The sequence below is a fragment of the Podarcis tiliguerta genome, assembly GCF_965153285.1.
Source record: "Podarcis tiliguerta genome assembly, chromosome: 2".
NCBI classification, from domain to species: Eukaryota; Metazoa; Chordata; class Lepidosauria; order Squamata; family Lacertidae; genus Podarcis; species Podarcis tiliguerta.
This window is the reverse complement of record NC_139535.1, coordinates 83,563,771-83,577,287: the sequence shown is the minus strand read 5'-3', so window position 1 is coordinate 83,577,287 and position 13,517 is coordinate 83,563,771. Positions and strand designations below refer to the sequence as shown.

The 13,517-nt window shown below is 43.1% G+C and overlaps 1 protein-coding gene across 1 annotated transcript in view; it reads left to right on the top strand.

Annotated features, from left to right (window-relative positions):
• Positions 1–13,275, top strand: part of TRIM16 (tripartite motif containing 16) — a 680,679-nt gene extending 667,404 nt beyond the window's left edge. Inside the window, exon 7 of the transcript XR_014508321.1 lies at positions 13,120–13,275. The gene's annotated coding sequence lies outside the window, so the exon portion shown is untranslated. The remainder of the gene's footprint in view (positions 1–13,119) is intronic.
• The last annotated feature ends 242 nt before the right edge of the window (positions 13,276–13,517 follow it).

The window sequence follows — 13,517 nt, the reverse complement described above, 5'->3', positions numbered from 1 at the left end:
ATAAATCTTAGCCAGGCTGATAGGTAACAGGTAACAGCCATCAGACTTCAGTCAGTTCCTAAGGAGATCATATTTTTATTGCTGATTCCAGCTTTCTACCTGACATTTCCTCTTTAGAAGTACTAACTTGACTGCATGGATTCAATTTAGAAAAACCCGTCATCCACTAGGGGGAAGATGGGAGAAGCTGATAACTGTTTTGTTACTCAAAATTCAGATACAGGGGAAATACCCCATTAAAACATAATATTAAGTCTAGCCTAACCAAAATCTAAAATTGATTTAAAAAGTCTCAGTATCCTTTTGAAAGTAACAGAGAAGCACCAGTTTGTAGTATGTAGCATACCTACATTTTAAAGGCCATTTCATTAACAAATTCTTTTTTAAGTGCAAGGTTAATTAATTTCGGAATTCACAATGGATCAAGATCATCTAGCAATGGGACAACAATTTCACTTCTCGGGAATGCCTTCTCACATTGTTGTTGTTGTTAATATTATTAACTTTTTTTTTTTTGATGCCTTACACCATGGGTCAGCAAACATTTTCAGTGTTCCTCAGACCTTGTAGGGGGCCAGACTATGTTTTGAAAAATAATAATGAATGAATTCCTATGCCCCACAAATAACCCAGAGATGCATTTTAAATAAAAGCACACATTCTACCCGTGTAAAAACACCAGGCAGGCCCCACAAATAACCCAGAGATGCATTTTAAATAAAAGGTCACATTCTACTCATGTAAAAACACGCTGATTCCTAGACTGTCTGTGGGCTGGATTTAGAAGGTGATTGGGCCAGATCTGGCCCCTGGGCCTTAATTTGCCTACCCATGCCTTACACTAAGACAGAAAAAATATAAGCAAATTAAAATGGAGTAAGAGGAACAATGCACTATTAAAAGCATCTCACTACAGAAATACCTGTAATATAGCAGTTGGCTAACAATGTACAACAGAAGAATAATGTAGAAAATCCGACAGATGCCATCAAGAACAATTAAATGCCTGGGAGTACAGGAAGTTCTAAACCTGGCACAAAAAGAGATGCTAGTTCGGTGGTCCCCTAACTCCCCCCCCCCATGGATCCTATGAAAACTGCTGGTGGTCTTGGTAGACCCCTTAATGGTTTTTCTGCCTGTCATAGCACAGTAATGCATTGTGCTAGAGGCTGCATGGTTTTTAATTGTATTTTTACAGACACACTGTGGACCACCTGAATGAAGTGGTCACTAGTGCTCTGTGAACCACAGTGTGGGAGCCCCTGATCTTGTTTGTTTTAGAATACGTTCCTCAAGTCCTTTCTGATCTGGATGCAGGTAATGCAGAAGGTTCCCTTCGAAAGTAGTAGGTCAACACTGAGTAAAGCTCACAGCAGCTGTCTTAATGAGTTGGAGTCTTCATTCATTCATACTCCTAAATTCATCATACACATCTTATTAAATTAGTGTTTCCAAGGCTGCGGCCCACGTTACTAGCATCTGCCAATCCTATTTAGTCTCACAGCTGGAATGAAAAGTATGCATGCAAAGTGGCTGGCAAAATGTACCGAGGAGTTCGTGTGATGACGTGGAAAAGGGTCAAACACATTCAGAGCAGCAGCCTACTCAGTGAGATTGGGAAGACTTCATCTCTTTATCAGGAAAGTAAGAATCACATGATGCAAAATGCAGCATGTTCCCCTCTTGCTTATTTGCTGTGGTGGTTTTTCTTATTCAAGTGAATGTCATGACAGCAACAAGGCTGGAGCTTGCACAACACCTGGGCAGACTGCTAATACCGGCAGGCCAAACAGAATCCCAAGTTAGGTCATTGCTTTTTAATCAAAACACCTGTCTCTTTTCATCCTGTCCTGCCTGGTTGCCATTGCAGAGAAGAGACACTTAAATTTTGCAGCATACCCAGGTGTGAAAGGAACAAAAGGATTTGCATGAGTCAAAAGGACTTAAGGTGTCACGAGCTGTTTGTACCAGAAAACACATGTACGATTCAGCTGTTGCAAGTCTGCCGTGCTCTGGGTTGTGCCCATATTTATATAAAATAGAAAAAAAACTTTGCCCTATTTGAGACCCAAAGACTCATGATTCTTGACCTAATTAATCCAGGATAACTGGATTAAAAAGCGCCCCATGTGCACTTGCATATTCATCCTTCTGTTAATTTAAAGACATAATAATTATAACGCGTTAAACAATGGTTGCAAAACTGTTCCAGGGATGGGAAGGTGAGTGTGTGTGCATGGAAGGGACTCAGTAGGAGCTGCAACCACTGCAAAGCCCATCCAACCCACAGTTAGGTCATTTGCATTGGTTTCTCCTGCCAGTAGTGGCAGTGAATCTCTAGAGCATGAGTTGGCAACCTCCAGATGTTGACGGACTACAGCTCCCACAATCCGTTGCCATTGACCACACTGGCTGGGGCTGATGAGAGTTGGAGTCCAACAATGTCTGGAGGGCCATTACCTCCACCCCACACTCTAGTGCAAGTGTAGCATAAAGGGAAAGCCCCCTTTAAAGACCTGACTGAAGTGGTCCATTTGCTGAGCTGGAGAAGGCTATGCTACATATAATAGACCTCCTCAGTTTTCAAAACTCTCTCACCTGAAACTAACCTTTTAGAGAGAAACAGAAGGATGTTTTCCTTCAGACTGCTGGAGAAAAAGCTGCCCTGGAAGATTTTTAATTTTAGGTGTTGAAAATCAGCTATTTCCTGCACTGCACATTGCTGTGAAACATATATGGCATAGTTTAAAGTTCTGGAAACGTATATCAAAATTAACCCCCTTGGACACAATAGAAGCTGGAAAGCATTCTGGAAACTTGCTTAAATTGCATAGCCAGGCTGTGAGTGTGTGTGTGTGATGATAAACGGAAGTGCATTTATATGAAATCTTTGTAGGTACAAGAGGAAGCATTAGGTATTCTTGGGTTGGCCATTCACACTCAAGGCTGAATATTCCCCAATGAATGGTGATGCCATTAGTATGACTGCAAGAGCATATATAAGACATATGCTGACCTTTGGGCTTTCCAGTAGTGAACCTTTAATTCTGTTTAATTTTTGTTTGTTTGATTGCCCTGATGAAATGTCAGGGCAAGGTTCCACAACAGATCTTCCAGTTGCATTTAAACTCACTTTTGGAAGGATGCCACCTCTAATTCTCAGCATAGATTGCCTTGCTGGAGATCAATGATGAGAGCTGCTCAGAGATAATGGTCAGAGGTCAGAATATAATATAGTCTGATCCAATGTTGAGCAAGCAACCTGCTTGTAATCTTCAGACAAGAAAGTGAGGTTGACCAATTCATAGTTTTTCCATTATTGCGGTAGAGGTTAAAGGTAAAGGTAAAGGTATCCCTGCCCGTACGGGCCAGTCTTGCCAGACTCTAGGGTTGTGCGCTCATCTCACTCTATAGGCCAGGAGCCAGCGCTGTCCGCAGACACTTCCGGGTCACGTGGCCAGCGTGACAAGCTGCATCTGGCGAGCCAGCGCAGCACACGGAACGCTGTTTACCTTCCCGCTGGTAAGCGGTCCCTATTTATCTACTTGCACCCGGAGGTGCTTTCAAACTGCTAGGTTGGCAGGTGCTGGGACCGAACGATGGGAGCACACCCCACCGCAGGGATCCGAACCGCCAACCATGCGATCGGCAAGTCCTAGGCGCTGAGGTTTTACCCACAGCGCCACCCGCGTCCCTAGCTGTAGAAGTTAGGAGTTTCATAAAATCCAAAGCCAACATGTAGTGCCTTTCCAAAAGAAGGAAAGATGGTATAACCTAGGAAGCTGCCTTTTATCAAGTCAGACTATCAATCCATTTCATTCAGCATTGTCTGCACTGACTGACAGTGGCTTTCCAAGGTTGTACAGTGGTACCTCAGGTTAAGAACTTAATTCGTTCTGGAGGTCTGTTCTTGGGAGATACTAGGAATTGAACCTGGGAACTTTTGCAGGCCAAAAAAATGCACTCAACTTACTGAAGTGTGGGACTTCTAAATGAATGAATAAATGAACGAACAAATCACAAATCTGACTGCTTTGTGCCATAAAAGAGATCAAAAAGTAATTGCCATTAAAAAAGAAATAATTGATAGTATTTTTGTGATGAAATATAAGATTTATGTAGCTATGAAAACACTAACTGCAGCCCAACATTTAGCGTTAGGCATGTCTAACAATTAGGCATAGATATGTTGAACTCTGTACTGGAATGTGACCTCAATATAAAGTGAGGACTGGTTTGCTTTACCACCCTAATTTGAGGAAAATGGAAAAAGTATTATCTGAATAACTACTTGTATAATGATATTATAATCATTTTGGAATCCTTCCAGGTGTATTTGCTGAATCAAAACCATGAGTGAAAGGTGTTTAAGAGTTAGACATTATTAAGAGAAAAGGACTCATACATTTCTCAGTAACATCTGTGTTTGAGAAGTCAGCAGCACAATGATGGCCCCCAATAGAAAATCAATTTCTTATCAGGGAGGATGGACAAAAACTAACAAGAAGTTCAGATTGTTTATAGAGCCGCGGGGCAGTTTCAAGGGCAGTGGCTGTTATCAGGAGTTGTACCAGACACCAGATCCTGACTGCAGTTCAGTGTGTTCTCGCAACCAAATGAACTGCACAAAATCGACCCCATTTTGACTGGCTGAGATAGGTCTTGGCAAATGTTCAGTCATGTCTATTTTCAGACATACATCTTTGGTTATAACTACTAAGTTGGGGGAGGAGACTTAAAAGGGCCTTCTACACCACAGATGGCTAACCTTTGGCCCTCCAGGTGTTGTTGAACTCCAGCTCCCATCGGCCCTGGAGTGAGCATGGCCAATGGTAAGGGGTGATGGGAGCTGCATCTAGCAAACCTCTGTTGAGGCTTTTTTATTTGCTTTGAAATTAGAATTCAGCTTTATGTGGTTTTAGTGTCACATATGAAAATTACTTTAGTGTGTATGTGTGACCCACTGAATTGAGGAGAGAGGGGCAAATGGACCAAGAGATGGTCTCTGCCTCACCACCACTACTGAGAGACATGCATTTCAGCACATGGCATTGCCATTCATCTTCCCTGCCTGGGTGGAGAAGCTGAGTTCAGTGAGAGCTTGGGTGTTCCTGAGCACTGGTTGCCACTTGGCTCCTCCCCCCCCCCCCCCACTAATCAGTAAAACTCAGAGGAGCTGAGGCACAACAGTGGTGGTGGAAGAAGGGCACAGCATAGCGAGCCAGGAAATGGAAGTTCCCATTTTGCCTCACGTGGTGAGATGAGATGGGCTGTCCCTGCTCTGCCCACTTCCCTTCACTCCAGGCCACACTCGGCACTCATACTGCTTTGTACCCGAGTGTTTTCACCTGGCTGGAATGTGTTCTTGAACTCTGATGATGCCTCTAGCTCAGGCATCCCCAAACATGGCCCTCCAGATGTTTTGGGACTACAACTCTGATCATCCCTAGCTAACAAGACCAGTGGTCAGGGATGATGGGAATTGTAGTCTCAAAACATCTGGCGGGTCAAGTTTGTCTATGCCTGCTCTTGCTCGTCTGAATAGTAGATGAGATAGAGGTATATATATTATTAATATGTGTAGAAACTAGTCTTCTGTAACTTTGTCCACCCATTTTGGCTCTTGCCACCACTCGGGACTGTGGCCCTCGGATGTTTGCCCAGAATGGAGTGTCACGCTGAGCTTGATGGAAATGGATCCATATATTCAGTGTCCGTCAATAATGTCTGGCATTGGCTGTCCACAATCCACATGAGCATCTGCCCCAAAAGAGAATGTTAAGGAACAATATTCTGAGTCCTTGAAAGGGTTTTTTGTTTGTTTGTTTTTTTAGTGGTCCTCCTGCTGTGAAGCTGTTCTATTAGCCACCTTCAAGCAGCCAATTGAATTGATGGTAGTGAGAATTTAATATTCCCTCCCATGTAATGATGATCACAACTTTGCAATTTGCTTTTTTCTTGCAGATCCATGGTAGATGTTTTTTTAGAGTCCAGTTCTTCAAATGGAGAGGACAGAGCTCTGTGCACATGGAGGCAGCTAGACTGAGATGACTGGGATACTGTTGTGAGTAGATTGACTGTCAGGCCTCCATCTAGTGTAAAATGGCAGAGAATTTTCCCAGGGAAAACTACCAGCATCGTTGATATTCTTCCTCAATTTATAGATCTCATCTTGTCAACTTGGGACTGGAGGTGGGGAAACTTTATTGGTCCATGATGCTGATCTCTGCATCCAAGGGTTTAGAAAGACACAAAGAGACCAAATGCTACCCCACTGATTGTCAAGCTTGACTAGACGCCACATTACTTTCCAGTCTCAGGATTAGGAAAATGATCCCAATGCCAGCGATGTTTCCGCAATTACATGTATCATCTTCCCACAATTTGCATGGCTTTGGAGAGGCAGGTCCAAGTCTGATTGCCATGTGGAATGCATCTCTCGCAGTTGCTACACAATATGCAAGCAGACCAATTAAGACTGCTGGTGCTCATTCCTTTCCAAGACAAGAACAAAGCACTTGGAAACCATTAATGGAGATTAGAGAGCCAGAGTCAGAATACAGTATATTAGCATTGCTAATTCTATTAGTCTAGCTCCCCATCCTGCCTGCCTGCCTTATTTTTAAAGATTTGTTTAAGGATTAAAGATTAATTATGGCTGAGAATCTCTCAGCAGGGAGCAACAGAAACATATTGCTTGACCAGGCACTGCTTTCATTCCTCCCACCCCTATAGTATAGTCTCAGCTCAGAGCTGCTTCTTAAGAATGGTTCCAGTGATTCTTCCCTCAGCCACAGACCAGGAAGTACCAGAAGTTGGATAAAGGCTATCACTAAGATGGTGCAGTTACTAATTATGGCCTTGCTGTTCCCACTGTGTTAGTTCTGTTGGTACGTTCACAGTGATCAATATGAGGATCAGCACAGCTGTCTAGCATGTCTGAGGCTGTCTAGTATGATGGCAAGCCAGAATGTCAACAATGCTAGTTACCTTCAAAAGTATTGCGCTTGCCAAAACTAGTCACAGTAACCCCAAAAGCAAGAAAAATGCATAAAAAGTTATTTATGAAGAATTGGAACTGGAGAGGAGCAGACCATCTCTCCTGTCAACTTGGTACAATAGAGTGTGTTTGGAAAGGAAGTTGATTGCCAGATACAGAAAGGTCTGGGTACTAACACCCTGTGACAAGCCGGAATCAGAGGAAGAGAGACAAAAGAGAGTTAGCTCATGGAGCCCTATGATGAGTGGGGTCCCTGACTCCTTTGGGAACCAGGGAGTCACCAAGTGTACCCTGCAGTAAGGATTCATTTTGGTGCTCTAAGGGTTCCCATGGCAAAGCTATGGAAGACTGCAGTAAGCTATTCAGAGATTTTTCAAAGCTTTCAACCATCTCACAAGCCCACCACTTCTTTTAATATGCCAGCCTCATCATAACCTCCTCAGCTTACTGTTGCTGTCCCTTTGTCTCTCCCCATTGCTCCTGTTACACACCGGAGTTCCAGCTCTGCCCTCAATGGTCCCATATGGAGTAGCATCATAAGAAAATGCAGCACCCAGGACTGGGCTACTAGAAGTCACTGGCAGGCATCATGCAGTGTAGATGAGGATGCTTAAGCTTTTACCGATGTCCAGTTCATGTTCTAGATAATCAGACAGGCCTACTTGATCTCATGATATATTTTAATATGTTATTATATACATATATAATATATCAGTGAATCACATCATGGTGAGATTATCTGAAGTGATGATTTGAACTCTGACTGGTATTTATGGCAGATGACATCATGTGGCTGACTAGGGCTGATCAACACCATTTTCTTGCCAACACAGCATATGCCTGAAGACACATCTCTACTAGCCACTTAATAATACCTGTGGATCGAAGCAATACACTTTCCTTTTTATGACAGTTGCAGGATTCAACCACTGCCATTGGCAAGATAGGAATTTCTCCAAACATACACAGCTCGCATGTGACACAGCTCACATGGCTAAATTCAGGAAGGTTCTGAAGAGCTGCTATCCCTTCACTGAGGGTGCTAATGGACTGCTGGTAGATGGTCCAAGCAATCCTATCTGCGAGGAGACATGGCCACCAATTGTTAATTGAAATGGCTGTACAGAAGACCACTAGCTTTGCTGTAGACATGCCAATGCAGCACTACCAACAAGTCCCATACCTTTAGGAGGCTCCTCCTACCTACCTTCTGGGCACATTCTGTTCCAGGGCTCTCTTGGCAGCTGCTTGGCATCAATATTTTTCCAGTTCTTACTCTTTCCCCTTCAACTCAGAACTTTAACGTATTTAATATTTCATCATGCATTTTCATAGCTAGCCTCTTATTCACATTAATAATTAAGCAACCAGATTTCTTGAAAATACCAGGGAGAGCATGGCGGTTTATGCAGTGACTTCTGTTTCATTAAAGGACTTTGGTTGCCCAGCCAGAATTCTTTCAACCATTTCCTTTCATACTTTAAAAACAAAATAACAATGCTTCCTCTAGTTTTGATGGCTAAGCACTATTCTCTTCCCACTTTGGTAAGCCAGAGTTGTTTTAATAATGCTAGTTATTGAGTGCTACAGAACAGTGAATACTGTGGAAATGGGTCTACTGTATGCAACCTACAAGAGATTATCTGTGTTTTAGAGGTAATGTCTCAGGCCAAGAAAGGGTGCCAGGTGGTTCTGAGTCAACGAGGCATCTATCAAAGCTGTTAATAAGGTATTAAACCTGGGTTATTCATTTAATTTGTGAATTAAACATGCCAAAGCAATTTGAAATTTGAAAGCATCAAAAGTAAAAACATACATAAAAATAATTTCGGTCCAAGATAGATCCAGACTGTGATAAAGTTATCCACTTAAAAGACATTGAAAAAAGGAAGGTCTTCAATAGGTGCGAAAATAATAATAGTGATAGCTCCTGTCTAATATGAAGGGTTTTCCGAAAGGTAGGTTCCACCACATGAAAGGCCAGATTCTTACATCCCGTGGAATAGACCTCCTGATAAGCTGGTCCTGATGATCTTCCAAAGGCCTTCTCCTACAGAGTGCAATGATCAGTTGATCATACAGGGGATGATCTGATCTGAAATATCATCAATAGAATCTTTATCAGTTGTCCATAGAATCAGCAGGACTCAGTTTATTGGAGTATCTAGTTCAATGCTACTCTATTGAGTTAAACAGCATTTTAGTTATCTTTCATAGCATTCACAGGGAATCCTTAGCTCCTTCAATCCAATGGAAATATTTTCTGCCCAAGAATGATCAAGAGCTTTCTCCAGTGACCAAATATTATCCTCATGTCCATCATTTAGTAGTAAAAGGAACTATTTACCCACAAAAGGGTGGAAAGGAGGATGAGTCTGAATAGTTGGGCAAAGGCCTGGCCAGGGCGAAGGCGGTCATCCTCTTATATACCTGCTGGGATTGACAAGGCATCTGACCCTCACCTGAATCTTATAACTCTCCTGACAGGTGATTTGGTCTGCAGCCACAGTGTGGAAAGGATGAGATTGCCCACCAGATACGAGGCACTCTAATTTATCCATAAGGTGTAACATCTTTGCAACCAAACACTTTGGTGATCATATATATGTTTCTCTGCAATCGGGCATACATATATGCATTATTATTATTATTGTTATTATTATTATTATTATTTTGCATTGGTTATTACAGGTTTTTCTGAAAGAGGATGTGCTCCAGGACCATCTTCCCAAACTTTTTACAATTCATTTTTATTCTGCTAAAAATAATTACATTAGCATAGATGATCTATACCCCTAAATATGCATGAATGGTGGTGGGGTGGGGGGGAGAGATAAAAATGCAGCTGCAAGTGGAAGGGCTGGTTGAGTTGGAAGGCTGGGTGAGTGTGAGTTCATCAGAAAGTCATTATTAAAATTAAAATCCTTCCATGGCAAACTTCAGCTCAACATTAAAAGTGAGATTTTCATTATCCCGCTGAATATTTTAAACTCTTCCGATGCAGGAGCCAAAGAAATAAATCAGCGCCATTGCGCTGAAGTATGTGTTGGCACATAATGATTATTATTATTTATTACAGAAAGGGGAAAGAATCTTGCATAGTTTATCTTGATGGGCCAAATCGCCAGCATGCAAAATCCCCACAACCTGCAGTGAGCAGCAGATATTATGACAGCTCAAGAAAAGTGCTGCATTTTACCCGCTCCATTCATTTTCCTGCTAAGGGCAATTCAGCCAAAGCTTTATGATTAAGTTACACAAGTGCTCACATGAGACCTGCTCACAGAAAACATACCAGGCGTGGTGAGCCAGGTTTCATTGAAGAAATCGATCTACACTGCTCACTATTGTTGGAAGGACTTAATTTGAACTCACCAGGGTTTCACTCTGGAACATCCCATTACCTCCAAGAGCAAAAGCCCAAAACCTGTGAAGGATTTCAGAAGGACTTCGGAGTATGTACAGACTGCCTTGCCCTTACAATTAAGCAACTGCATCAGGCTTTTTATGCATGCCTGGGACTTGTCAGCAAAACCTTCTCTCTTGTAGGGCCTGGGGTGGTGAGCATTGGTCTGGGGTATACAGTCTAGATGGACAAATGGTCTGGCTCAATATAAGGAAGCTTCATTTTTTAAAAGCATCACTAGAGCTGGCCCTGAATGCTGGTAACTTTCATAGCAAACTATCAGTTTGCTATCATGCTAGGAATGAGATTTGTGGCAATTCATGCTCCTAAAACTAGGATTCAGTGTCCCTCACCCAGTAGTGAACAGCTTGGTGGGACTCTACCATTTGTCTGACCTCTGGTTGTTGCATCACTGCCGCTTACCGGGAGGTAGAGGGGAGAGGCAGCAAGGTCAGCACAGTTCAAACACACCGGCAGGAACAACACTTTGGGTCTGTCTGTGCATCTGCACTGTGCTGACCTAGCCATCTCCACGCTCCCTTTTCCTTTCCAGGGTCAGGTAAGTGGCAACGCCCAACATGCCATTATTTAATAAATAAAAATAAAAACAAGAATTATTATTATTATGTATTTTGTGTTCTTATATTGTGATTTTATGTTGTCAACTGCCATGAGACCTCCAGGTAAAGGGTGGCATACAAATTTAATCAATCAATCAATCAATCAATCAATCAATCATCATCATCATAATCTGTCACTGCCCTCACCTTCAGTAGCCCCCTCTGTCCAGCAGTCTCCTCCAGTTATGCTTCCTCACCCCAGTGCTGAGCAGCTTCCTTATGTAACCTATTGATAAATAGTTTTCAACCAGGGGGGGGGTTTAAACACACTCTTTGGGGGCATTGATCCCCGCCATGAAAGTAATATCTCTGGCAGCTCTAACTGTGAGAACTGATTTGAGGAGGAGGAGTTTGGATTTGATATCCCGCTTTATCACTACCCGAAGGAGTCTCAAAGCGGCTAACATTCTCCTTTCCCTTCCTCTGTGAGGTGAGTGGGGCTGAGAGACTTCAAAGAAGTGTGACTGGCCCAAGGTCACCCAGCAGCTGCATGTGGAGGAGCTGAGACACGAACCCGGTTCACCAGATTACGAGTCTACCACTCTTAACCACTATACCACACTGGCTCTCCAGAGAGGTGATGTGAGAGTTAAGAACCTGCTGAATCAGGTCAATGGTCCATTGAGTTCAGCATCCTGTTCTCGCAGTGGCCAGCCAGACGCCTGTGGAAATCCACAAGCAGGAATCAAGCACAGGGACACTCTCCAGCAACTGGAATTCAGAAGCACTGCTGCTTCTGTCCGTGGAGGCAGAGCATAGCCATCATGGCTGGTAGCCGCTGATAGCCTTCACCTCAACAAATTTGTCCAACCCTCTGTTAAAGTAAACTACTTTGGTGGCCATCAATTGCCTCCTGTGGGAGTGAGTTTCATAGTTTAACTATGCACTTCTTTTTACCTGCCCTGAATCTTCCAACATTCAGCTTCAGTGGAAGTCTAGGAGTTCTATGAGAAAGAGAGAGAAACTTTTCTCTATCCACTTCTCCATGCCATACATAATTCTATAACCTTCTGTCATATCACCTTGAACTCTTATGTTCTCTAAACTAATCTGTGCCATTTGATCTGTGATGGTCCATTCACACGTGTCACCTCCTGATGGGAGGATGGGGAAACTGTGTCCCTTCAGATGCTGCTGGACAGGGCAGATGGGAGTAGCAACCCAACATCTTTGAATCTTAGAATTGTAGAGAATTGTAGAGGGACCACGTGGGCCATCTAGTCCAACCGCCTGCAATGCAGAAATCTTTTGCCCAATATGGGGCTCAAACTCATGACCTTGAGATTAAGAGTCTCATGCTCTACTGACCGAGCTATCCTGGAAGGACCATATGTTCCCCATCCTTGCCTTGATAGATACTCCAGCCATCAGCTAATGGAGATGCATGTGTGTGAACCAGCTCAGTGTGTTTCCAGTTATTGAAGCCACTTCCAGCTTTGGAATTTTTCAAAACCATTAATCAACCACAAAACCTTAGGTGCTCTCCCCCACCTTTCCTGAGGAAACAAAGGACAGATGCAAGGCCAACTACCAACATTTAAAGTGACTATAAAAGTTTGGGTAATTACTTTCTTTCCATGCCCTCCTCACTCCAGCATGAACATAACTAACTTGGCCTTGCCTGACCTTGGAGCAGCTCCAGCTTTTACTGCATGCTCCAGAATACATTTGAGAGTGTTGAAGTCTATGAAATGCAGGACCACTGAGCCTTAAGAGTAACAGGAGAGAGAGGGAGAGAACCCACCAGCAACCCAACCTTAGCTAGGAATGGCTGAACATCATATAAATAGCAGTAAAACTGTTAAATCTATTTGCATTTCACACCCAATAATTTCAGAGTCCACCTCAGAGAGCACTGCTTGAAAGTCAGCACTTTTAATTGTCCAGTAAATTTCTTTTCAGACAGCTGCTTCATAAACTGCCATTCCCGCGCACTCTGAGAAAAAACAGAGATCTGATTTATCTCTGGATGGAGACCGAAATGGCTATTTGTGTGTCATGGCTTCCCTGGTCTGTTTCACTCAAATGAAAAGGCAAAGCTCCCTTGGATGCAAATCTGTAACCTGTTCATGGGCAAATGTTCTGGTGTACAGTGGTACCTCAGGTTAAGTACTTAATTGGTTCCAGAGGTCCGTTCTTAACCTGAAACTGTTCTTAACCTGAAGCACCACTTTAGCTAATGGGGCCTCCTGCTGCTGCCACGCCACCGGAGCACAATTTCTGTTCTCATCCTGAAGCAAAGTTCTTAACCTGAGGTACTGTTTCTGAGTTAGCGGAGTCTGTAACCTGAAGCGACTGTAACCTGAAGCGTATGTAACCCAAGGTACCACTGTATTGGGAAGAAGCGCCAGCCAGCAAATGGCAGACACATTTTCTCCCACATAGGCACACACAGCTCCCAGTGCCCATGTCTTCTCCATCCTCTTATTTTGGCATAAACTATTTAATGCTGGCTCTTGGACACCTAGCTGCATAATTTCTTGTATAATTA